Source organism: Cavia porcellus, unplaced genomic scaffold (assembly GCF_034190915.1).
Source record: "Cavia porcellus strain 051 isolate PalLab524CR breed Dunkin Hartley unplaced genomic scaffold, mCavPor4.1 scaffold_1, whole genome shotgun sequence".
NCBI lineage: Eukaryota > Metazoa > Chordata > Mammalia > Rodentia > Caviidae > Cavia > Cavia porcellus.
In genome coordinates, this window is record NW_026947484.1 from 29,721,046 (window position 1) to 29,747,688 (window position 26,643).

The 26,643-nt window shown below is 35.6% G+C and overlaps 1 protein-coding gene and 1 non-coding gene across 19 annotated transcripts in view; both read left to right on the forward strand.

The window, feature by feature from the left end:
* Npas3 (neuronal PAS domain protein 3) overlaps nucleotides 1–26,643 on the forward strand; it is an 815,093-nt gene that overhangs the window by 406,706 nt on the left and 381,744 nt on the right. The window lies entirely within an intron of this gene.
* LOC111757401 (small nucleolar RNA SNORA31) lies at nucleotides 20,703–20,814 on the forward strand. Its single transcript, XR_002791761.1, has one exon. It is a non-coding gene; the product is annotated as a small nucleolar RNA SNORA31 (small nucleolar RNA).

Consider the following 26,643-nt stretch of genomic DNA (forward strand, 5'->3'; position numbering starts at 1 on the left):
AAATGGCTAAAAAAACAGAAGAAAACAAAAGTCTTCAGAGATATATTCTGCCATTGAAATCTAGTTAACAGATCTAATTGTGACAGTGAACTTTTTCCCCTTGCACGTGAAAGAAAAAAATGATAGAGGTTTAAGTCCATAAATGAGTATTTACCTTTCATAAAGTACTTTCTTTATCAGTTTATAATGGTCCCAGCAGCAAGATGAATGATTCAACAAAAGCAATCCACATTTTCATCTGTGTTGCTCCCAGAATCCTTAGACAATAGATTTATCTCTTGTTATTATCTCATTTATATCTGAAACAGCAATGACCAATGGGAAGATATATGTATTGGATCCAATTTATATATCTAACTTCATTTTCAACTGTTTGTTTAGGTAATCCTCTATCTTTATTTAAATCATCAATTCCTGGTGGGTAACAGGTTTAGGAGAAAAGAATGATTTGTTATTTTTGTCCTTTTCATTTTTATCTTTATTGGGAACTTATTTCTCAACATTTTGTAGATTCTTATATTACTATTTCTTCTATTTTATTATCATATTTATTTCATAGATAGTTATAAAACCTTTGACTAAACTTTAATCATTTTTATGGAAGTTTACAGATTTTGCAAGAGAAGACATAACAGTGATTAACATTAGTAAGAGTCAAGTGGGTGTTCTCAAATACCTTTTATAAATATACTGCATATTCCAGTTTCTCTTTTACAACTAGATTTCTAGCATAGGAAATACGAAGTCTTAGGGTTAGTGACATTTTTAGGTTAAGTATATTCTGTAGTACTGGGCAAGAGTGAGGTTTTGCTATTCCTATCTATCTAATGTATGTAGTCAGGATTGATTTAATCTAGGATTATATTCTTAGTGCTAAGACACTTACACTAAAATAAAGTAATCAGTATTAAGCTAGGATCTCTAATCACCTTCTTCCAAGGTAGGACAAGTTCTTCACTTTATAGTGTTGACTTACATGAAAAATAGAGTTTCATATGTATTTATACATGTTTTGTATCCAGAGTTTGTTGTATTCCATATCAGATGAATAATGATAACTCTAAGCTTCCTCATGCTTGTACGACCCAGAATATATGGCCTTTGATGTAAATGACTACCCAGCTTCCCTGAAAGTAGTTTGGGTGTATGAGATGGGTTGCATAGGATAGCACTGGGTATTAGTGAAGAGAGCCATGTCCACTTCTCCAATTCCGTCCTTCATACTGGAAATTTCCTAAGCCTAGAACTGACCCAAGGAGTCTTTTGAGCTTCTATATTGGGTAGGTCTGCCACCCTGCCCCAGTTACCAGAATTAAATGCAGTGGTGTTGGGGATCCAATATCACAAGGACCTCTCAAAGAGATGATAGTTTCTTCATTACTCTTTCAGTTGTCAAATACAAGCTCAGTGGATTTTTATGTTCCACTGATTATGCTGATATAGAAAAAAAAGAATTTTGATAGATTTAATAGGATCAAAACTAGGGGCATGAAAAACTTTAAAAATGAAGAAAGCCTCTCAGGAAAAGGCTTGAATTCTTGTGGAATCATAGTATCTTAAGTAGAATCTTCATAGGGAGGATGGCTTTACCCAGTGGTAAAGGATGAATACTTCAGGTGGGCAAAATGGCATGATCAAATGTTCAGGATTTTATAAAGATATAGGAAACAGTCCTTTGGGGGACACAATATGGGGAGGGGAGTTACAGAAAAGTTGATTTTAGCATTCTGTACATTTTGATTCACAATACATGTGAGGTTTATTCTTTGCCAGCTAGACTCTGGGAATTTTCATGAGTAAGGCAAGGAGCACACGAAATTGTAGGTCATAGACGTTCATATAGAATTTTAGCATGATGGTGTGTAAAGTCGGGTAGATGAGTCTCGAGAGAATATCAGGTTAAAAACAAATGTCAGTGTGGAGTTTCAATTATACCTTCAAGATAGTGGGAACCCATTAAAAATTTTGAACTTGGATGTTTGAGTATGGGATCTCTGGGAGGACAATGGGAATTAAAATAAAATAAATACATACAGGAAGGAAGAATGAACAAGCAGGGATTGGGATAGCTGCCAAGAAAGATGATGAGGCTTGACCTGGGAGGAAATGGTGAGAGTACAATAGGAGTGAAGAGATGTGTCAGGAAAGAAAAGTCTTGTGATACTTTTTACAGACTGGGAAACTAAAGTTTAGCAAAGACAAATAACTTATTCATATTCATAGAGATAGCCAATGAGAGAGCTGGGATATAAATCTAGATAATCTGTTGTAGAGATTTGCCTCATGGCCAGGATTCAATGAATGGACTCTCAGGTTTAGAAATGACTGATTTTCATGGTGTCTATTTCTTAGATGTGGTATATATAAATTGTAAGATATTTCATGTAAAGCCCTTTGTATGGTGCCTGGCAGAAAAATGAAGGCTTCATACTTGATACCTTTCTGACTGTAGTCATCATTGTAATACTTTGCACTTTGGTTCACCCCTATGGTTCACCCCACTTACCCTGGTTATATACTCCTGGGCTTCACAGAGCTAACGAGATGCATAGTTGCTGCAGAAGGCACTGTGGATGTTTTAAAAGGCAAACCTCTTGATGGTGTGTAAGATATGTAATACATTCTTAACAAAACTTTGTAGGAAGATAAACAAAACACTTTAAAACAAGCTAGCAACGATGAAATAAATCATTTGGAATATTTAAAATGTAAGGCATTTGAAACAGATACAGTGAAATATTCTCTCATCAATACCTGTTTTAGAAATTGTGTATGTGTATTTCCTTTGAGGTGTTTTTAATAATAGCAAAGTAATTTCTTTTAGGATCATTTTGAAATCAGCTTTACCTTGGAGACAGCAGCAGTTGCTATGAGAAACTGATCAAGATAATACCCTGGCTTTTCTAATCACCCTGAAAATACTTACGTTGTTAGAAATGGGAAACTTCTTCAGTTTCATGCTGGACCTCAGAAGTGAAAGAACTAGGCACCGCAGTTCTGTTCTTTTCTGCAGCAGAGTCATTTACAGAGCAGTACTAGGAAAATCTTATATCTTATAGGGCTTGCGTGAAAGCAGAGGGCTGTGAGTTGGGGTTGAAGCCACAATCTTAATTTTCTTATGTAAATGTTAGTTAAAATATTAAGTTGAAATGAAAAGGCTCAATTTATCTTGATTATTATTGGTCCTGGAAAAGTAAACTTAATATTTGATCTTCATTTCACATCTAAAATGTTATTGATTTTCTCTTATAAAATATTTCCTTTTTCAGATTTTTTAATAAACAAAACATAAATAATTCTTGAGTGAAGCATGCTGTTTCCTCTCTTTATGTGTGTTCATACTAAGTGCTGGTAAAATTCCATTATATTTTGACTTGAACATTAAATATTACCTTGAATATACACTTCTCAGCAGTCGCATCTGATAGTGACATATTGTACTGTTTGAAGGGTGTCATATGGTCATCTGTCAGCCGAATGTTGTTCCATAGAAAGAATTTTATTCCTCAGATGTCATCTAGAATGCTTCATGTTAAAAAGAAAGAAAAAAGAAATACAACAGTATTCATAGAATCTGAATGTGTGAAAATTAGAGGGGGTAGGTTTGAACTAGCGTAGTGGAAAGGAATTACTCTGTTAAGACTACAGCTGCTATGTAATAAAGGTGAAAATTGTTATATTTTGGAATATTTTCAATTGATATGATTGCATTTTGTAGCTGAAAAGAGAATATTTTCCTCCAGGACTTTTAGTACCTATTTCTCCTTGTTTTCCGTCCTACAGACAAAGATGAAAACAGGGCTCTGGTAGTTATAAGGCAGAATGAAGGTTGCCTCCCTATTGCAATCTGAGAAAAAGGTAGCAGATGAAGGCTTACAGTGTCCATGGTAAAAGTGATAGAAGAAGAACGTGTTCTTCTTCCATTCTTTCAGCAGGAATTAACATGCTGGCCCTTATCCAAAGACACCTCATCCCCCTATTACGTTACAGATCTGATCCAGCTGTGGCTGCTTCTGCAGAGAGAGATGAGGGCAGGTCTAATGGCCAGTTTGGGGGGTGTACTGCACCAAGTGCGTGGACGATGGATGTTCCCCTCTAAATGTGTTTTCCTTCTCCTTAATCTTTGCCTTCAATGTACCTAGAATTATACAGACGCTGTTGTGTTCTCATCTTTAAAATATGGGAGAAGGTGTGTGCCTGTGTTTGTATGTTACATTGCATTTTTAGAACCTAGTATCTATTTTTATAATAAGATAAAGGTGACATCTGTTTATTTTTTATTCAGTCATTGTATTTTATTCCAAAACTGTCGTGAAATTAAAATAAAAGGATATTCTTTTTTATTTAGTTAAAAAATTTAGTGCTATTCTCTAAGAACAAAAATAAAATAAAAAATTTAAGTCATTCTGTATGTCCTGTAGTTTCTTTTACACAATGGGCATCTTGAGACATTTGTAAATTTTGTCCTTCAGTTATCCTGTCCATTCGTTGTAGGTGTCACTTTGCACTACTTAATTCCATCAAGCTAACAATAATGGAATGCTCAGGCATATTAGTAAGAACATTGTAATAGCAAAGCAAATAATAAAATTTTAAGCAGAGAGAAAGCACAAGTTTGTGTTCTTTAGCCCATATATTGATCCACAACCAACATTACCTCCATTACATTCAGATTCGGATTACTTCAAAGGTTCTTCTAATTTTAACTAAGAGGAAAAAGAGAAGGAGAAAAAGACCGAAGGAAGAGGGAAGAATGTAGGGTCTGGAGGCAGGGAGTGAGATTTTTTTTTCCAAGTCCAAGAAGACATCATTCTGAAATCTTTATTACCAGATATAGAAAAAGTGCAAAGTGAGATCACAGGAAATAGCCTGATAGTTAATTCTATGAGATTCTATGTTACTTTTCTTGGCTCTTCCAGAGCTTCAGAGAAAAGTTCACCTTGGGGTATATTGATGGCAACAGAAGGTCTTGGTTCAAATTTCAGATATCCTTTATTTTACATACCATGTTTTAAAAAACACTGAATTTCAAATAAGAGACTCCTTGTTTTGGTGAGGATGATCCCTCTTTTGTATAAAAACATTCCCTGATAAGCCAACAACTGAAACTTCTGAGCTGAGTTTTCAGCTTGCAAATTGAAAATGTAAAGAAATTTTCAATGTAAAGAAAACAAAGTAACTAAATATCTTAGAAATCATACATTTATTTTGAAAGTTTAACTAATGAAGGGATTGTGTTAACAGTTTGACTAATAAAAGGAATTTGTATTAACAGTTTAAGGACATTAATCCCTCTTATCACACAGTCTATGGTATGCTGAAGGAAAAGATAGCTCACTTTTCCTATTTTAAAATTACCCATAGATTATAGCATGTATTTATTGAACAAATGTAAGCTAGTAGGAAGAGGAAAGAATTAATATTTATTGAGCATTTATTAGATGCTATATAGCTGATTTCTTTATAACTTCCTAATGACATAGCTATAACATTTCCATTTTAAGATAAGCATAAAAAAAGGTTAAGGTTTACTTACCTAGTAAATAATGAAGATAGAATTGCCAGTGACTATACTTTTTAAAATGTATATATAAATGTTACTGTCATCAAAATAACACAACAATAGCTTGAGAAGAGATATACTAAAGTTAAGTTAAGCTAGGAATCTTGTCAATCCAGTATAAAAGACTGTATTAATACTTTTTCTCAAAACTAGTGAAACATTCTTCTGTCCTTTAACAACTTCTATGTTTCCAAAGGAAGTCTTGGAAGCCTTTAGAAACAAACAGATGAAACTGTGCTATGCTATATCATTTGCATAGTGTCTACCAGAACAAATCACAATTTTACATGTACTACTCATATTTTCCAGTTCTCTACCTCTTTTTCAGTCTTATGACAATTGAATTTTACCTTTTCCATTTAATGTTTCTGCTCTCTGTCCTATCCCGTGTCTTCTCAATTCATAAAGTGTGAACTTGAACCTGAGGTTAACAGTATAAAATATTCTTCTCGTAGCCATGACAGTAGTTGTAATTTGCTGGACAAATATATGAAGTAGTGCAGTGAGTGAAGTCTTCCCATACACAGTCTACCCTCCTTGAGTTATCTTTTGTGATATTGATGAGAGATTTTCTTTTTTTTTCAAGTATTTGTTTAAAGTGAATAGCTCTCTAAATTCTTTTTTACTAAACAGTATGACAAAATTTTGCACATGTTGAGGGAAGTGAGGAGTGGGAAAGTAATGGCTAATTAGCATATCATTAGTAGAATGTGCTTATATCAATATATTTAATTTGGGGCATTAATTAATAACTTCCTCAGCCCATCAGAATGATACCTGTCAAGTTATGGTTAGTCTGTTTGCTAATAGTTTTAAAAAACAAAGGGACTCCTTAGAAAGATAGTTGAATTAAGAAATAAGAATGTACCACAAAAAAAAGATGCCACCAATTACCATTTGCATGGATGGCAACATCAGCAAGAGAAGGACATCATCCACCATTCTGTGCTGCTGCATGTTCACCTGGAGTGTTTGTTCCATTTCCTAAGTCCAGTAACTTCTGCTTCTAGATTTTCAACTTCAGCTAGCTGCTACCAGTTTCATGTATTTTTAGATATTTATACTCTTTTGTACTGTTTCCCAAAAAGGGAGGGGAGAGAGAAAGCTTTATTTACTCATGTAACAAACTGAAATAGAGTTAATTTTCAGGACTGCAGCTGAATTATGAGAGATTACTATGTTATAAATGGCAAAAGAAGGGCCCCTTGCCTGTGTGGTAATGCTGTCAGGGACCCTGCGGCTGTTGGCTCAGTTCATGATGTATTATACTGCTAGCATTGCAGTACTCTCTGGGGAACTCTGGTCCTACCATAAGGTCAAGAGTTAACTACTTGTATTTTAGCTGTGTACTGCTATCAATATTGCTCCTATGGAAACCTCACTTGACGTCATTTTTGAATCTTTGCGACTGTAGTCAAGCTTTAGTAAAAGTCAATAAGAACATTAGACTGTTGTCTATATTATTACTTGCCACTTCCTGCCAGCAATCTACCAATTCATTAGTAGAGAGTTTTGGAACTCTCGCTTGATTATTTATGCAGTCAATAGCAAGGCTTGTCTGCATTCATAATTGTTTGATTTTATGGCCTCTTCTTTAAACAAACATTGTCTATGGTAATGTGATGCCCTGATGGATGGGAAAGGTTTTGTCTGTGAATATCATTTAGATAATTAAAAATGACAGATGAAATCGCCCGCTGTCTTGACCTGTACTTTGTTCCCTCAGTGATGCTGAAGAGATGCTGATTGCTGTCAATCAAAATCCATTGGAGGTTTGTAAATTCTGGCTGCTGTGAACTCTGACCCTCACTGTTGATCTGAAATAGATAATAACCTTGAAATTCTATTAGAATTTAAAAACAGTTTTACTAAAGGGGCACAGTATGTATTTCTTTTTCTCTAAAACACAGTTACTGTCACACTCTTTATGATATCTAGAATTATAGTAAAATACAGTGTTTAAACAATTACTGTAGTAAATCAAAGCAAGTTTTTTTGCTCAGGATTCCTGTCCTCTAGCTTGTTCTGTTCAGTAAAACTTGAGCTTTTGCCCCTTCATGAATTAATGATTCAAATTTATTTTTGCAAATTTTTATCTTGGATTTTATTTTAGGCTAGCATGATTTTCATATATTTCATTTTCCATGTTTGTCTTATATACTTTTATAATTACTATTTTCCCAAAGCAAAAGAAATGCAATAATAAGAATTTTTAAGACAACAGAAATCCAAAGGGCAATGTTTATGCCCAAAGTTCTCACAAACACCATCAAAACCTTAGGTCAGGAGATCAAATTGATAAATGTATTTGCCTTGCAAATCATTTTTTATCATTACCCAGATGCTTGTAATATATTCAGATGTCCCATTGGAACTTAAAATATGCATGCAAGTAAATGGTGATGGGAGTAGAGGAGAACAACAACTATGTTTATCAATAAAAATCAAACTCCCCAACAGCAAAACTTCATTAGCAGATTCTACAGGTTAGGAAATCATAGCAATCAGGTATTGACAGTTTTCAGTACAGAAATGTATATATAAGCAGAAGCTCAACAGAATTATAAACAATAAAGATCTCTTGAAAATTAATTGAAGTAGTCTTGGTTTTTACTAGGCAAACTTCTTCAAAAAGTTTAATGAATTTATGAGGGGTCACATGGAGTGTTATTTATCATTGTTTTGCACTTTTTGTAATCAACAGATACTTTAAAATAGTATTAGTCCTGTTAGCACTTCAGTCACAATAATAAATATTATTATTTATATTTGGCAGTTGATGAAAGTATCAAAATAACTCTCACTTTCTTTAATTTTGAGTGTGTTTAAATGAGTATTAATTGTATAAAGATAATACTACTTTATAGTTAAAGTTGTTTTTTGTTTTTAATCTTATAAATTCCTTGAAAACATTACCACTTATTTTGTTGTTGTCTAGTGAAAAGCAGTTATTATTATAAATATGAACTGGAGTGTTATCATCATTTTGCACTTTTTGTAATCAGCAGATACTTTAAAATAGTATTAGTTCTGTATATATATATATATATATATATATATATATATATATATATAAAACAGTCCAGTTCTACTCTTTTCAAGAGCTCTTTCCTTATTCTTTCAAGTTCTCTAAGATGTCTTGTTCTTCTTTGGGCATTTTTCATATATTGCCTTATTAGTGCTTTCATTTTATTTTATACTGATTAATTTTTGTATTAATTAAATAAGCATTTATTAAAAACCAGTTGGTATCAGGTACTTTTTATAGCACTAATTATTCTGCATTTTCATCTTATCTCCCTAGAAAAATGATAGGTAAATACACATGAAGGCCCAGAGGGTCCCCCAAAGACCAGAAGCTTCCTACTTCTGCATAAGCATCCTTATCTCTGAGGTGGCACAGTCTTTTTCCTCCTTGATCCTGTCTAAGAAGCATCTAATTAACCTTTAACTGGGGCTTGTTTCACTTTGACACTGGAAATGAGGAGTGACAAAGGGGTAGTGAACACTTTAGGACCAGTATCTGTAGTGAAAGCTGAGCCTCAGATAATTTGAAGCATAAACATTACAACCATCGTTGAATTAAGAACAAGACCATTCCTCAAGTTTGGTCCTAAATTCTTCCATTCCCTGTGCTTTGACATTGTGTCATTTAATTTAGTAAAAAGTGTAATGCCTGTATTTCTCTCACCTCTAAACAGGATGAGGGTTTCCAAGATTTAGCTATTACAAATTGTGCTGCTATACACATGGGTGCATATATTTCACAGTGGCATGAAATTTTCAGTTTTTCTGGGAAAATACCACAAAAGGGGACTAGCTGGATTGAATGAGACTTACATTCTAGTTTTTGGAGGAATCAGCACACTAATTTTTACAATTGTTATACCAGTCTGCACTCCCACCAACAGTGGATAAGTGTTCGTTTTTCCCCACAGGCCCACCAACATTTGTTATCGGTTGATTTGTTGATGGCAGCCATTGTTTCTGGAGTGAGATGGAATCTCAATGCTATCCATCAAATGCAGAATGGATAAAAAACATGTGGGATTTTTATACAGTGGAATATTACTGAGCTATAAAAAAGATATTCTTGGGGCTTTTATTGGTAAATGGAGGCAACTTGAGGCCATACTCATAAGTAAAATAAATCAAACATATTTTAAAATACCATATTGTATACCTAGTATAAACAGTAAAAAACTGAAACATTAATAAGTTCCATAGTGTATAGTAGATACCATAACAATGAAAGGAAAAGTTCTCAAAAGGAAAGAACAGCTGGGATAAGGGAAGGAGAAAGGGAAGAAGGGAAAAGGTTATATTTATATAGGCACACATATATAACTGTATGTATACGTACGCAAGATAGATCACTGTACTACTAGTCTCAGTCTCTGTTAGTTCATCATAAAGAATAGCTTGTGCTGTCACTGTTTGTCTGATCATTTTTTGTGCCTAGATCTTGTAACCTGAACAGCTAGTTCTAAGATAACAATATGCAATATATTAACTACTGTTAATTCCTACTACTTTTTTGAAATTCTATATCATTTCTATCCCTTTTTTCTATTTTGCTTGTAAAATAATAAATAAATGTGTGTAAGTTTAAGTCAAGGATTATCTTTTCTGACCTTTTGTTCCAGAATCCTAAAGTGGCTCCTAGATCTTTTAAGTTTTACATGGCAGAACTACTATTTGTTTCAGAATTATTTCACTCCCCCTCTACTAGTTTTTTTAAATTTAATTTCACTAGGAAAGAATATAATTTAACTACCAAAAAATCTTAAATATTCCTATGCAGTCTATTATTCTTCTGTTCTCTATGATATCACATTTTCAAACGTGCATTATCTCCTAAATACTAAATTTCTTATTAGAGGAATGTTGTGCACATTTTATCTAGTTTTTTTAAAGAATATTTTATGATACTTAAGATATGGTTGAAAGGCTTTCAACTGAACATGTTTCTTTATATTCAGTATATATTGAGTGTGTACATGCATTAATATATCCATAAAATACTTGCAGTCTGGTGCACTGTGCAAAAATGCTTCATTTGTAAGAATTTTATAACATACATACATATCCTATTATCAAATTTTCCATGGCAATCTTCTTTATATGGTTAAAATTTTCCTATGCCATATGATGTTGGCACAAATATCCGATGGTCGTGGTTGGTGTTAGAATAGATTTTCACAGTACGCATGGAGTACCCATCAACTCCACAGGGAATGTCCAAGCTGATGCTAAGTTAACATAACTTTTTTTCACTTTTTAAAACATAAGTTGCAATACTGACATGTAAGAAGCCAATTTTGGCCGAATTCATGCCAGTTACAGACCTAAAACCTATAGTTGACCCTATTCTGTGCCTTTTTACTCTGGAAAGTGAGGCTTGTACTTGTAGATGTACAAAGAAAGTGAATTTCCACTGCTGTTTAAACATTTACTAAGTGCTAAGCCACACTACGAAGCACTTTCAGATATTATCTCATTTATTCTGTGTAAATTATGCACATTGCCGTGAACAAACTGAAACTCGGAGAGCCTGTGATTTGCCCCAAGTCCTGTGCTTACCAGGCCATGGAGCTGAAATTTGGCGTTATTTTTCCAGCAGTCTTTATGCTATCCCACACTACTTCTAGGTGACTCTGTTATATCAATGCTTTATTTTAGCCACTTACATGAGGTTAATGGTAATAATTTCTCCTTATAGGTGCTAGTTGTTGTTATTGTACTATGTGAACCAAGTTTTATACCCTTACCTTATTTCAGTTGGTTTTCCTGGGAAATGGAGACAGGTGTTATTATGTACATTTAGGGATAAGAAAACTGATAAATGAAAAACAACTCAACTAAATTTCAACGTTCCAGCCAAAATTCAAATTCAGCTGTGTCTTGGACCAAAGCTCATGTTTTTGATCCTGTAGTCTGAGGCAGTAGCACATACAAAGCCGAGCAAGCATTTAATCAGATTCGCTCTGTGCCCGCTTTGAGAGCATCCAGTTCTACACAGATTAAAAATAGACACAAGATCCTCTGGTTGCTTAACTGAATTCAGTCTATTCGGGGGGTAATTTTTGTTTGGCTTCATTTTACTAAGTTCAGCCAAACTGATTTATATGAAACCTCCAATTATCTTTTTAGTACATCAGTGCCAAAAAAATTTGTTAGGGAAATGTTCCTCTCATTTCTCCCTCTCAGGGAGGAATGATGAAGGAGAATCAAGTTCCAGTGGCAGCTGTGTCCCAGAGAGAAGGTTTTTCCTACCTGATTACCTAGTTGTTTAGAGGCTGGGCAGTTCACACTGCTCAGAGAAGAGTCTAATTTCCTGATGATTAATACTATTAAAGTTAAATGAAGAAAACAGCCTGCCACCCTGTACAGAGCCCCAGTTGTAACCACATCATCCAATTCCCTTCCACTAATGGGAAGACAATTATGAAAGCTTCGTTCCTATGAAGTGAATGAAATTTGAATCCTCTATGTATTTAATTATCCAAGATTGAACATTTTTATTTTCTTTTTTAAAAAAGTACATGAACCCCCCCCCCCAGTGATTTATCCTGAATACTAATTCATTCCCCCAATTTTATCACTCTTGGTAATATGCCCTAAGATTTCTCTGGATTTATTAGACTTAAAAGTATAACTCTATAAAATATTGAAATACTTTTCTCATGTCTAGAATTTATCTCTTCTTTGGGAATGGAATTTTTACTGCTTTAGTTGTTGTTCCTAGGTAGCAAGAATGTGTTGGATACTGATTTTGAAGAGACTGTGATAGTTTAAAATTACCAAAATTTGTTTAAAGCACATAAACTACATTTGAGTACACAGTGTTTTTTTTTTTTAACTCTAGGGTACTCCTGTTATATTTTATAACAATATGAAAATTAATTGTGACAATAAAGGCCATGATTATAAATCTTTTCAACTGTCCCACTGTGACAATTAACTCCCAATTGTTAGACCATTTACTTATTAGAATATTAAGATTTGGAACTATCTTGCTTTGTATCTTAAAATGGGCTCTTACTGAGGTTGTTTTGAGGACACTCTGTAGGATATTTTATTGGCTGAGGATAACCATACATTTAGATATGACACAGTTGGGTCGCTTCTGAAAGAGTTCAGGAACATTACTCTGAAAAATGTCTAAGAGGTAACTCTGCTCCAAACTCTGTCACATATACTTAGTTTTCTTTAGTGAGGATGAACTTTCAAAATAAGTACATTGTTCATGGAGAGACTCGGGCAGTGCAGGCAGCATGATCAAAGTGATTTTTTTTTCCCTTCGGTACATGGAGTGCTTGCCTTTTCCAGGAGAACAAGATAAGGCGGATGTCCCTGAAAGTATGCAGGCTGTTTCCTAAAGAGCAACAAGGAGAATGCGGAAAAAGCCTCCATTAAACTTTCAAAGAGACATCTGTTTCAAACAGACTTGTTCAGCACTCCCTGCCTCCGTGAAAGCCGAGGAGCCCTGTAGACGTTTCTTCCTCCACGGAAGGAACAGCACCCTGTGCCGTGAGGGCCAGACAGGACTAAGAGGCATTCAGTACCCCAGTCCTTCCTAAAATACGGCCCAACCCCTGGCTGTGTGTAGTTCAAATTTAGGCCTTTGCTGCTGTCTATCCCATAGAAATAAAATAAATATTTCCTTTCTTTTGTAAGTAATTATTTTGGCTCATTTCTAATTCATTCTCTTTAGGTCAAGAATACTTCTTAATATTTAATAGAAATCTGAATTCAAAGACAGGGTGAAGTAGTGGTTAAGTGTGTAGATAAACTCTGATGACCTGCATTCGGTACCAGGCTCAACTGTTAATTGAGCCTCACTGTGTGACACTGAGTAAACCATTTCAGTTTTTGTAACTGTGCCTCAGTTTTTGTAATTGAAAAACAGTAGAACTGATAAAGTCCAAAGGGAGGAAGTATAAAAGCACTCACATAAGCCAATGTACTATCACATTACCTATCATTATTATAATTTTTTTATCTTATTAGTTTTGATTCCCCAAGAAAATTGAGGCTTTAGCCAAAAACGTAGGTGTTACTCTGATAATTAAGTTTGTTATTTACTTTCTTTCGTCTTCTCAATTTTATAAGAATTTTCTTTATTTTTAAAAATGTGGCTCTAGGGCATTTTATGTTGAGGAAAACAAATTAGGCACAAGAAGACAACACGTGTTCTTAGTTATATGTAGACGCTTCAAAAGTTGATCTCATACAAGTAGAGAGTAAAATAGTTGGGTCTTACAATGCCTGTAATCTCAGTACCTGGGAGGCTGAGGCAGGAGGATTGATATGAGTTTGAAGCCAGTGTTGGATACATGAGGCATTTAAAACCAGTCTTAAGTATATAGCGAAACTCTGTTTCAAAAACAATAAGAAAAAAAGTAAGCAAACAAAAAAGTGAAGAATACAATAAATGTTACCAGTGACAGGAAAAGAAAGGGCAGTGGCAGAACACAGAGACAGTGGTGAATACTTACAGGGCGCAGGTGACTTTTAATGTTTTATGTCACAGTTGGGTCACTGTGCTTGACAATTATTAATTGCATATTTCAAAACTTAGTACAAGATGTCAAACATGCCTAAAACAAAGAAATGATAAAGATTAGAGGAAATGGATAACTGGATCTGATCATTATATATTGTATACATGTATTGAAATGGTACAGAAATGTGCACAGTTATTGTGTCAATTGAAATTTAAAGTTTTTTCAAGCTTTAAATTTAGTACAGTGAGGTTGTGAGTTTGATCCTTCATATAAAAAAATCAGTATATGTTTAGCCCAAATGATTTTTTAATTCATCATAGGATTAAAATGAATTAGTGAAATATACAAATCTAAGTACTCAGAAACTCTAAAAATAATATTTGAATACTAAACAAAGAAAATAGCTCAAGGGATATAATAATAAGTGTCCACCTACAAGTGTGGAAATCTTGCTCATACCTTAGCCTCATAAAAAAATCCAACTCAAGTTCTGACTAGTTAGGCCAGAAAGAATAAAACATATTTCTGGCAGTATATGGGGTTATTTTAAATCTAAATCCTCACAGTGTTAAGAACAAAAAAAAAACAGACTAGTGATTGGGTAGAAAATTAGTGGTATGGTCTTGCTGTGAAATTGTTCTGCCAGATAAATTAATGAGCCTAATTAACAAAAGTACAAATGACTCTAGAAAGAATGTGGACTAGAATTTAGATAAACAACAGAACCAGAGGAACTCTTGGTTCACCTAAAGGACAGTTCAGCTCTGCAAGCCTTTTGCCTGTCCTAGACAATCTATATTCAGCAGCACTTGGAAACATTTTCAGTTAGTAAAAGCAGATGGTGGTTGTGTTGATGGTATGTGCATGTGCATGCGTGTGTGCGTGCGTGCATGTGTGTGTGTGTGTGTGTGTGTACATCTGTGTGCATATGTGTTTTAGCCTACAATGATATGTCACACAAAGCATTTCATAGCTATTTAGGTTATTTCAGTTCCATTAAAGTTTATCTGAATTTCTTAATCAACTTAGATGCTTTTTGTCCTTTCTCTAATGGTGTTTTTTTCTTCACTTGAAAACGAATTCCCAAGTGAAAAGAAGTGGCCTCATTAGATATCATACACATTAGATATTGCAGAATGCAAAGTTATAACAGGTCCTTTGTAGTTTGTTAGTGAGTTAGCATACTGAAGCCGTTTTCAAAATGTTAGAAAATTGCCTTTTAGAAATCATTTTATCCTTCAGAGCATTTTGAAAAATAGGCCTGTGATGTACCTTGCAATATTTGTTAATTTAATTGCAGAAAGATGGCAAGTCTGAAAATTGGATTTCCATCTTCAAGCATTGATAGTCAAAGGCCACCAAAGAGAGTATAGGATGAGAAATCTTTGTCCCTTTGTCCCTAGGTGAATTGTTACCTTGGCCAGGGTCACATTTCAACCTCAACTTTCAGGAACTCCTGTAACATTTCCAGGAAACTACATATATCTACCTGCTCTCCAGAAAACAAGACTTTGTATTATTGAGTAGAGAAACATTAATATTGGAAGTTTATCATTTGGTGGATCTTTTGCTTTTAAGAGTACTGTAAAAAAAAAAAAAAAAAAACCACACACACACACAGCTACATTTAATTAGCAACGCATAGTCCTGCCATTGTGAACTCAGGAGATTGTGGTCCAGCTCCAGGCCTGTTGCATGCCTTTGAGCATGTTCTTTTCCTCCCTGTAAACTGAGTGCCATAATAAGATCTATGTAAAAGCAGGCCAGGGTTCCAGAGGTTAAATGAGAGGATGCATATAAAACACCAATAAATAATCATTATCAAGTATTGTAAGATTTTTATTATTGCATGTTTTCATCTTGTAATAATATCACAAAAAGAGTCAGCCTACACCAGAGATAGCACAACACAGTACACAGAAGAACTCACTGCTGCCTAGCACCTGCTGTGACCTTTATTGCTGGAGGTACCTGCACCTTTATGTGGAAAAAACTGTCCCCAGCTGTGTCACAGCCCCCAGGATCGCATGGATGTAATAATACAGTGTATTTCAAGTTAAATGCCATATGTTTTTCTTTTAATTTGAAAGGAAACAAAATCCCTTATTTTTTTATGGCCTGGTCAAAAACACTAAAGACCAAAGCATACCCATAAAACAGTGATCATCTGCCAAAGCCATGGACGGCCTGATATCCACTGTCAACCACACAGTCCTTTCTGGAGCACATGTTATAGTCAGTAGTTCTTTTATACATCTGACTTAAGTATCTCATGAAAACTGCATTTCATAAAAACCTATTGGCCTGACGTTTGAGTTGCTTTTCAAAAGCAGCGTGTACTCTTTTTAGTAGTGTCCTGTGGGTCCTAAGGTCTTCACGGGCATTTTTTAATCAAATTGGGACTTTAAATAGTGTGACCACCAAGAAATGAGTTGCAATACAGTATTATTTGGGCTAGGCTAAGCTCTAACTCTGCTTTTGAAAAGTAGTTCTCTAAGTAAGATGAGCTGAATGATACGAGACACATCCTTAGACCTTTGCCTTCTCCATGCCAGCTCTGTGCTCAGTCACAGGCCTGAAGAACCACCTGGTTTCTCCTGTGGCCCTGAGAAGTCTCCCTGTCTCTACAGTTCTAATCCTTCCCCACGCTTTCAGGTCAGAGAGTGAGAAAGCCTAAGAATCCCTGCCATGCTCTCATAACTCTTACCTGGTGGTACGGCCAGTTTTCTGCAACTCAGTCGCCATCCTAAGAGTCTTTTATTTATTCATGTCTGCATTCTCTCAATGAAAGTTTGTCATTTACCTTTTATTTGTCCCAGTGCTGGCTGCAGGGTCCTTCACAGTTGGCTCAGAGAGTTATGATTCCATCACTTCAGAGAGGCACCTCCTTTTGATAAGGGCTACTGGGTTGTAGGTCATGTATATCGGGTCAGTGGCTGCTCAAGTTCTAGCAGATAATATGAGGGAAAGTCCTCAGCTATGAGTATATGAAATAGGGCTGGAGGGTAGTGCCTTCCATTCTTCTGTATGTGAATCCATTTATAGTCTATGCTGAAAGCTGGCACCAGCTGGGGCTTAAGAATTCCTAGATCAAAGAGGAGCGCCAGAAGAGATCTGTGAACAGTCTCAAGTACTAGACAAAATCTTACATCTCATTTTTCTTTTTTTTTATCACTCATTGCATAATCCCTAAAATTCTAGCAGTTTTTTTTTTAAAAGAAATGTTTCCAAACCCACAAAGGTTTGAAAATATTAAAGAGTAAATGAACTAGAACATGGAAACCTGATTTGCTTACAGGAAAATTGTAAGTTTTTTTTCATTTCAGATTAATGTAAAAACAGTGCTCCCAAGTACAGTGGAAAGCTTGTTTGTTTTTATAAATAGACATTTTTAAAAGAGCATAAGATATGTAGACCTCGCTCTCTGATGCTTGGCAGGAGGTTTGTGATTTGTTTTTTCATAACTTAGGTCTAAGGCAAATACAGTGGTACAATACATCACTGATAGAACAGTGTGATAGATTTACAAAATGCTTAGTGAGTGTATTCCACTTAGCCCAACAGCAACACCCGCTTCTATTATTCTATCACCGATAAAGTGGTAAATAGCTGATATAAGTCCTGTAGCTTATATAAAGCCACAGAGTTTGCATGTGGGTTTGGTCATTTAAATGGAATTATATGGGTTTTGCATTCAATTTCTTCATTAAATGACTTAGTAAAATTATGAGGTCATAAATGGACAATGGCACCATTTTAATCTTTGTGCATTTTATCTTCTCCACCCACTCTCTACTTTCATTGATTGCACTTCACCTCCTCCAGCATAAACTGGAAGATGTACCTGGAGGGATTAACTGTTATTGTGGCCCATGGGTAATGATGGTAGGCATCCAGATGGTCAGTTTAATGTCATTTATTATCTTTCTTTAACCATAGCAGGTTGAGTTCTCTCATTATCCATGAAAACAGTAACTTCACATCTGACAGTCCCACATCCTCCCACTAAACAATTTAATTAAGCAGTAACAACCAATATTTGTGTAGAAAAGTTCAACCATATTCAAACGTCATAAAGATAATGCAGTAAAATAGCAGCATTCATGATGTACAGTGTCCTTTGGCTGACCAGGAGAGCAGAGGCTCCAGGGCCCAGGGAGCACTAAAGCGAACTGTTTCTCTGAGAGCACTTCCTAGTCTAGCGGGGAGGACTGACAATGGCTCCTTCCAAGTCAAAGTAGCTCATGGTCCTTAATAATCCCTAAGGATTGAAGGAATGAAACCAGGTCTTCATGGGGATAAAGGTGTCCTTCTTAAGAGGGTAAGAGACAAAAATATTTAATGTTGGAGCATCATCCTTGTCCTTTCCTCTGGATCTGGTATCCAAGATGACAGGGATTTGACTGAGGTTATATCACACACACAGACAGACATCACGCTGGGTAAATTAGATTTTATTGGTAAGTTCTGCTTTTTTTCTTTATTAGATCTTATAGCTATTATCTGCTTTATTATGTGAGATATTATTTTAGCTATTAATAAATAAAAAGTAATATTTTCCTGCTGTAGAAATAAATCCATTTTTAAATGAGAATCTGGTTTTAACTCCTGTGACTATCAGATTCCATCTTGCATATTCTAAGTGGGGGGTAGGAAGTGACCCCTTTTCTTGCTCATCATAAAAAGTCATGACTAAAATACCTGTAACAGTGGTGGTGAACCTATCATATGTGTGCCTCAGTGAGCTGTTTGTATCACTGAAAATGAAAGATTCACCACCACTGACCTATAACAAAAGACAGATTAACAAGAGAAAAGCATAACAAATTTATTTGGTCATAGTTTTATGTGACACAAGAGACTTCATATTGAAGATCAAAAACCCAACGTGAACCTAGTTTTTATACTTGAATTCAATGAAACAAAGGCATCCATAGAGAAACATGGTTAGACACAAAGGATATGATCTAATACTAACAGACTGAGGTGGAAACTTCAGAATCTGGCTTCAGGTTCTTCTTGACCCCTAGGTTGTAGCATTTCTCCCTCCTGGGTATAGGGTAGGACCCCTCTGGAATGAAGGTCTTAATTTCTTTATAGCTGGCTGTTGCATGAAAGGTGGCGGGGGGGACTGTAGGAATATTTTTAGACTTTATGACTGGCTCGGGGAAAATGCAGTGCTGTTTCTGTAACCACCGTGGGGATAGGGAATTGGGAGATAAGAGGGCGGGAGAAAGTGAGAAACTTTACTTTTGAGACTTTCATTTTGGAATATCTTTCTAACCCTAACAGTATCTTTATTTAAAGATGCCTGGAAAGTCTGTACAATAAGCTCTTTATGAAAGTGACATAGGAATTTATAGACTGACAGACCATGCGCTCTGGAAAGCGATTTAGAAGTAGGTGACTCTGTGTTCACTGACAAATTAGACTTGAACTTGTGCAAGGGGTTCTTCCCTCTTTGGAAGACTGGTGATGTAGACGAGGATGTTTTCCAGTTTTGGCCTCCTTTGTCTGTCTGTCCAGTTGCTCTTGTTCTCCCTTGTCTGTATTGTAATGTCTGCATTTTCCTTGGGCCCGTTCACTAAGCCCGGAGAATGATGAGCTGTTGCCTTTGTGTCTACTCAAGCCCTTGTTCTTGACTGCTGATCTCCACAGCAAGCTTTGCTTCTTGCCAGCTCTGTGGTGTTGGCTGCCTGCTTTACCTGCGGTGGGAACAGCTGGGAATGGCTGCATGGTGCTGCAGCTCTCTGTCCTGGCTACCTGGATGACGTGGATTTGTGCTCCTTGTCAGCTGCATCCTTTTGCACTATTATAATTCAGCGCCCCATGGCATGGGGAGGTGTTTTCAATCCTTTAGGGAGGAAGAGAACATTATAAGAGCTGAAATTGGATCTTCCTCGGGCCAGAATAATGATGCGATTTATGAAGGACATTTTCTTCCTTCCTCTCACCTCAGAAGTAATTCAGGAGTGGGTAATACAGTATATTCTGTATATTGAAGCATTTAATCCTTCTATGCATTGATGAATATAAATAATAAATATATAAAGAATGAATGTGAAGGAATCCGTGAACCTGAAGGCTTCTTTGTACGCTGATGAATTTGACAAGGTTACGCCTCTGAATAGAGTGCCCTCATGAAGCAATGGAAACCAGCTATACAAGTTTCAACGCACCTTAATTATTTGGGGGGTATTTTTCTTTATCTTAGGAAGAACTGTAAAGAGCTTCTAACGAGTCTCATCTTCAAAAGTCTCACAGCTTCTATAGAAACATGGTAGAGATTCATCACGGGTTACTTTCATTGTAACAATAAATAATTTGGATTTATTCATTGAGAAGCCATCTTAGAACTCCGTTTAGCCATTTCCTGTTGGACAACATTTAATTCAGGCTATTAGAGTCTTACATTGGTATTATTTTTTTCAAACAGCTATATGTGTTATTTCAGTGTATTAGTTTGAATCCTCTTTTATTATTTAGTGTGTTGATTTGAATCCAGTTTTTATTAGACTACCCCTTGGGCAAGAAAATGAAAAAAAGAGAGAGACCTAGTGGATCGCCTTTTACAGTATACTTTTTAATTAGAAAACAAGGAAAGGAAGGAAGTGTGTTTTTCAAAACAAAACCATCTCAAGTTAAAACATATGAAATATTTCATTAGGATGCTAAAGGAAATAATCCCTGTGCTTTCTTTCTGTCTTTACAGCAGCCAAGATTGAATTGGGGAATACATCTGTTTAAAAAAAAATACACACATATATGAAAGTAGCATGTCATCAGAGCTTTGACAAGAATATACACTAACAATTAGGCTTTTCTCCTAGGAATATAGTCACTAGAGCAGAATCTATTCCTTATGTGTTTATAGTCAGTCTGAGGTTCGTTGGCCATTTTAGCATATTCAGCCTTGACTCACCCTTCCCTTATCATTCCTTCCCTAATAAAATAGTCAACAAATACTAGTATGTATGGTGAGAAAAGAATTGTGGGTAAAAGAGATGGAGAGAAAGGGAGAGAAAATTAAGAAGCAGAGACAGGAAAGATTATGAAGACAAAAAAAGGAATTGTTCTCTTGCTTTGTAAGTAATCCCAAATCAGGAATCTGTTGGTCCCATGAAGGGCCCTATGTCACTGTCTATTCCTCTAATCTAATGTAACTTTTAAAAATATATAGTTAGTTTTTGTCTTTTTGACACAAAGTCTAACTATGCAGTTCAAGCTGGCCTTGAGTACATTTTTTAGCCCAGGTTGGTCTTGAACTTGCAACAATCCTTGTGACTCAGCCTCCCAAATTCTGGGATTACAGGCGAGTATCACCCCGCCTGGATAAGCTTTCTGGTTTTGTACACCTCATGAAGTTCTGAAAAATTTTTCCTGAGAAGGGAGAATCAGTAATCCTGAGGCAACTAGAGCCCTCTAGCCCTTCATTTTGTGATTCTCTGTTTTTAAAGAGTGTAAGTCAGAATGTATCTTCTCATGAATTGGCAAAGTAATTTTACGTAAAACTGTATCTTAACACTGGATACTATATGGTCATAAAAAAGTATTAAATTCTGTTATTGGCAACAACATGCATGAGCCTAAAGGACATTTGAATGAGTGAAATAAACCAGGAATAAAAGGACAAATACCACATGGTCTCACTCACACGTGTAATCTAAAAAAGTTGATGTTTTGGAAGCTGAAAGTGGAATTGGTGCTCACTTTGGCAGCACATATACTAAAATTAGGAAGTAGATTGGTATAACAGAAGCCGGGGAGAGCTAGGAGTGGGATTGCCTGGGAAAATGTTGATCAGTGGATGAAAAGTTACAGTTAGACAGTTGCAAGAGTATCTCATCCAGTCCAGCATACACACTGTATGCTTCAAACTACATGGAATGGAAGATGGTAAAGGTTCTCACCACAAAGAAATAATAAATAATTAAGATAGTAGATATGCCAATTATCCCAATTTGATGATTACACAATGTATACAAGTATCATCACATCACATGGTCCTCAGAAATATTTACAAAATCAAATATCGTCAATATCAAATTAAATAAATAAAACTAAATAAACTAAGACTAAAATAAAAGTAGAACAGAAGAGAATATGCAGTGAATACCACAGTGTGAAACCCACAGAATGTAATTACTGATGGTTTTTACTCTTTAGTTACATTTAGGGTAGGTATAACAGAGAGGTCAGGTCCACTGCTTTGAACCAGCTGCTGCATTTCTCTGAATGAGAATCAAAATTTATTAATACCTTTAGAGAGTGTGCTTGGAGGGGCAGACCTTTCTAATGACTTGTTAGTTTAACAGTAAACCATTGAAGCTACTAATTTGCCTATAAACACATGATCCCACTGGAATTGCCCTACACAGTACAGTTCAAAGGGCCTAATAATTGCCCTGGTTTTTTTCATATGAAACTGTTTCAACCCCTGCTGAGACTCAGAAGATTTAGAGTATAGAGGGAAGTAAGGCTTCATTCCCTGTAAACTTGGCTCGAGACCTACAAATCATCAGAGTTGCAAATTGAACTTTACATTTCCTCTCACTGAAGCTCTTCAGAAGATGATGCATTTGCATGGTTTTATTTTTCTCCCTCCCCTGGATGTTATGTGTCCCACCGTGGAGACAATGAGCCTTTATAACTCCCCACAGAACTCAAAAAGCTGCAGCAACGATACAGCATATGCTGTTCTTGACATTAGGCATGTATGAAAGCCATCTTATCTGGCTCTACTGGACCTGGGTACTTCCAGGCCTGTAGGGATTTTAATGCCACTTGTGAAGCTTCTCAGAGGAAGAGTATGTTCACTGGGATGTCTTTTCCTTCCATATGTTTCAGTTTTAGATAAATTTTTTCCAGTTCTTAGTTTTATGCTTACTCATAGAGTTGCAATTTTTAAGTCAAAAACACTGAAATATCAGCAGTGGTGTATGATTTAAAATAATAGAAATGAAGTGTGGCTCATTTCCAATCCTGTCATTCTCTTTCATAGATGCAAACTGATCAATTATTGCTTGCTTCCTTTTATGAAACTTCACGGCTTTTTTTTGTGTGTGTGTTTTCCATCCTCCCGCAATTTTTTATTGTTCTTCCTGCCTACCAACTTTTGTTTGAAATGGATGTAAGTACTAAACACAGATATCCCCAGGGGCTGTGGCCTTTTCCTGTCCATCTAACGTGAGGAGGAAGTTAATGTGACTCCCATGAACACTGTACCACTTTTTAAAAAGCAGGATACACAGGAGAAACACATAGAGTATCAATAGATCAATAAGATGCTTCACAGCCTCTGGTGATTCTCTCTGTGAGTGGTGAAATGAAAAAGAAAAACAAAACAAGACCATCAAAAAGTTCTGACTCAGCAAAATAAAGGAATTTTTTTAAAACATTGCTTCCTTGATTAAGATTGAGGATGCAAGCAGACAGACAGTAAGACACTCCAGTGAGGCAGTTTCTGGAATACAGCTCCTTAAACAGTTCTTGTTTAATATGTATTTATAGAGATACAATTCTTAACACTTTGAAAGAAAAATTCTAATTGAAGATGTTGTAAACATGCATGACTTCTTTCAGTGCACTCAGTAGAGAGATGTGTTCTTCCCCATATTTTACCCTCTGTTCCTCAGTTTCTAAAATCTAGTCATGAAAACTTGACTGAATATTAGGCGATCCTCCATAGATCATCACAGTTAGATCTAACCTTTTCCTGCCACAGTTGGGTCCTTCCCAATCAGTTTTCCCTTTGTTAAGATGGAGGAGAAAAATATTACCAAGTAGGTTGGGTATGTCATCATTACCCAAATGATTACAGATTGTCCCTCACCCAACCTTGCTTTAACTCATGCTTAGCCTTATGCCATGCACAGAGAAAGGGAGGAAAAAATAACTCAGCTCTTTTTTTATTTTTTTTGTTTCTGGGAAACAGCCAAACATCATTTCATCATCAAATGCCCATATATTTAGAGGCCACTGGCCATCATCCAAACATTTATTGGTCATTGAACACCTTGAGTGAGGTAATTCTCAATTATCTTATTAAACCGGAATGGGTATCTGGTCATGTTTCCTTTATAAACATAGCTCATGTTCTTATCATAATGGCAGTGCTTACGGGGTACCAGTTTCCTAGGCACTTTCGTTTGTAAAGGAAGAGGCCAGGAACAAAGCAGCTCGGAATGAAACTACCAAGGCCTAGGGAATGGCATCTGACTAATATGGTGCTGATGTTTTCCATGACAAATATTTTTGATTCTTCTGTGAAGGAATAATCAGGAAGAAAGTAGGATATTTAGAAAATCTTGAGGGAGAATAACTGTCAATTATCTTGTTAATAAACAGTGTTATCTTTGAACACAAATGGTTCAGCAATGGAAAAATGATTAAACCAGGTGTTTTGGGGAGGTATATAACTTCTTTTCCCAGGACTTAAATTCTCTAACTCATAAAATCATTTAAATGCTGCCCACTTTCATATTAAATCTCTGATTACTTGCTGAGTAGTAGCAAAGGTAGGGTCACTTTATAAATTCCAGGTAATTATTTAGAAAGCAAAAGTACAGCAACTTGTAAGTTTGTGGTTGAGGACCTCCACCTAATCATTCTGAGATGTACCGAGTATCATTCCTGATAAAAGAAGCAGTGTTGTAAATAGAAAATCTTAGTACCTACAATGGAACTGATGACAAAAGAATAATTCCTTTCTTCTTTTATTGGTCATCTTGAAACACTTCCCTCCCAAAATGGAAAAATCCTATTAAAATAGGTATGTTGAAGGAGGAAGAGATTGTGGGGTTTGATTCATCTTAACTTCAAATATAATTACTACTATAGTTTTATCATTTTAAAAGATGACAAGTTACCTATTCCTTCTTCTCATTTCTTCCCATGTTGTAAAGTACTAGCTTAATAGAAAACACGATATATATTGTAAACATTTCCCTTACCAATACCTATTGAAATGTGGGAAAGCAGGGTTTATTTAGTTTATTAGCTTATTATAAAAATGAAAAACACATGTAGAAAGTTCCCTGAGATTCATTCATTATCTAGGATTCCAGATGGTTCTGACCCTAGCCTTTTTAGACTTTAACCCCAACTGAATATCAGAGAAGGAAATACCCATGTGGATTTTGAGAGCCCACTGGATATGGAATTGCATTGTTCTGTGTACTACGTGCTTTGTACCAAAAAGCTCAATAGAACAAAGAACTAAAATGGACAGCTAAAAAAAGAAATGCAGGAGATGCCCCTGTTAAATCTTTGGATATATCAGATATTTTGCAAGAAGCTGATATGTTAATTGAATTGAGGAATGCATTAAGCTGTAAATCACTGGGGCACTTTATTTCCCTCTTTGTAGCTCTAACCTGGCAGTTCCAAGTTGAGTTGATTTTTTTTTCCAAAATTATTGCATAAATAAAATCAATTTATAAATATGTATAGACTTATTTCATTAATCCTTTTCTGGTCTGTTGTCATGAAGCTGCATAAGTCCAAGGAATTAAAAATAATAAATAAAAGAAACTCTTGGAAGAGTCTTTCTGTGGTACTTAAACTTTCCAAATGTGACTGTGCTCATGCAGCTTTACTGCCCATAGTTAAATTTCTGTGGCAGTTAAATTTCTAGAGGCTTACATTGAATGCAATACATTTAGTTTATTTAAACCTTTGACAGTTCTCTTCGATTTTGGTGCCATTCATCTGTCCTTTCCATATTTGTCATAGTATTTCAGACTCTTTCCTTATACTAAAATGATTGCTAGAGACTACAGACTCCTAAATTGTCCTCTGTCTTTTTGCCTTCAAGTATTGGTTTATTTCATCTGCCCTCTTCACAGTCCTTGGATTAATAATAACTATTATAATTATATATATTTAAATCAATCTCTGAGTTTAGAAAATTCATTATTTCTCAGTGCAGTCCCCACTTTTTCTCCAAGTGTACAGGTCTGTAGGGCCATCACAAAAGGAGTGCCTACCTAACTTTTGGCCCAGCCGTGGTTAATATTTCTGTATCCCTTCTCATTCTAGCATTTCTGGGTTCTTTGGTGATTTCAGTGATGCAGCTGTTTGAGCCCAATCTGGTCAGTCTTTAGAACTCAGGTTATGACTCCCAGTTCTAACCATTCTGTCTTGCTCAGCTTCGATGCTACCTAGCTATTTCCCCACTCATTTTTCCCTGGTTCTTCTATCTGACAATGAATGCCAGTTCTTCCGAATTCCTTTAGTGTTTACTCTCTGCTTGTATTCTGATATGTTTATGACTGTCCCCTTGAAGGGCTGTAGGATGTGCTATTATTTCCCATTTTAGACAATTCTAGTTATTTAGACATTACACAGTTCAATATACAATATTTTTAAAGATAAGTAACATGACACCTTTAAAGTTTGACTCTACATCTGTGTCAGTTTGCATGTTTTTAATCACAGGGAAAACACAGTCTAGAATTTTTTACACCTAAAATTGCAAGTTTTAAAATTTTTACAGCATCTCTAAGATACTTTGATAGCTTTCCAACAAAGTCAAGTTGACATGTTATTATTTACTTAACTAGACTTCTC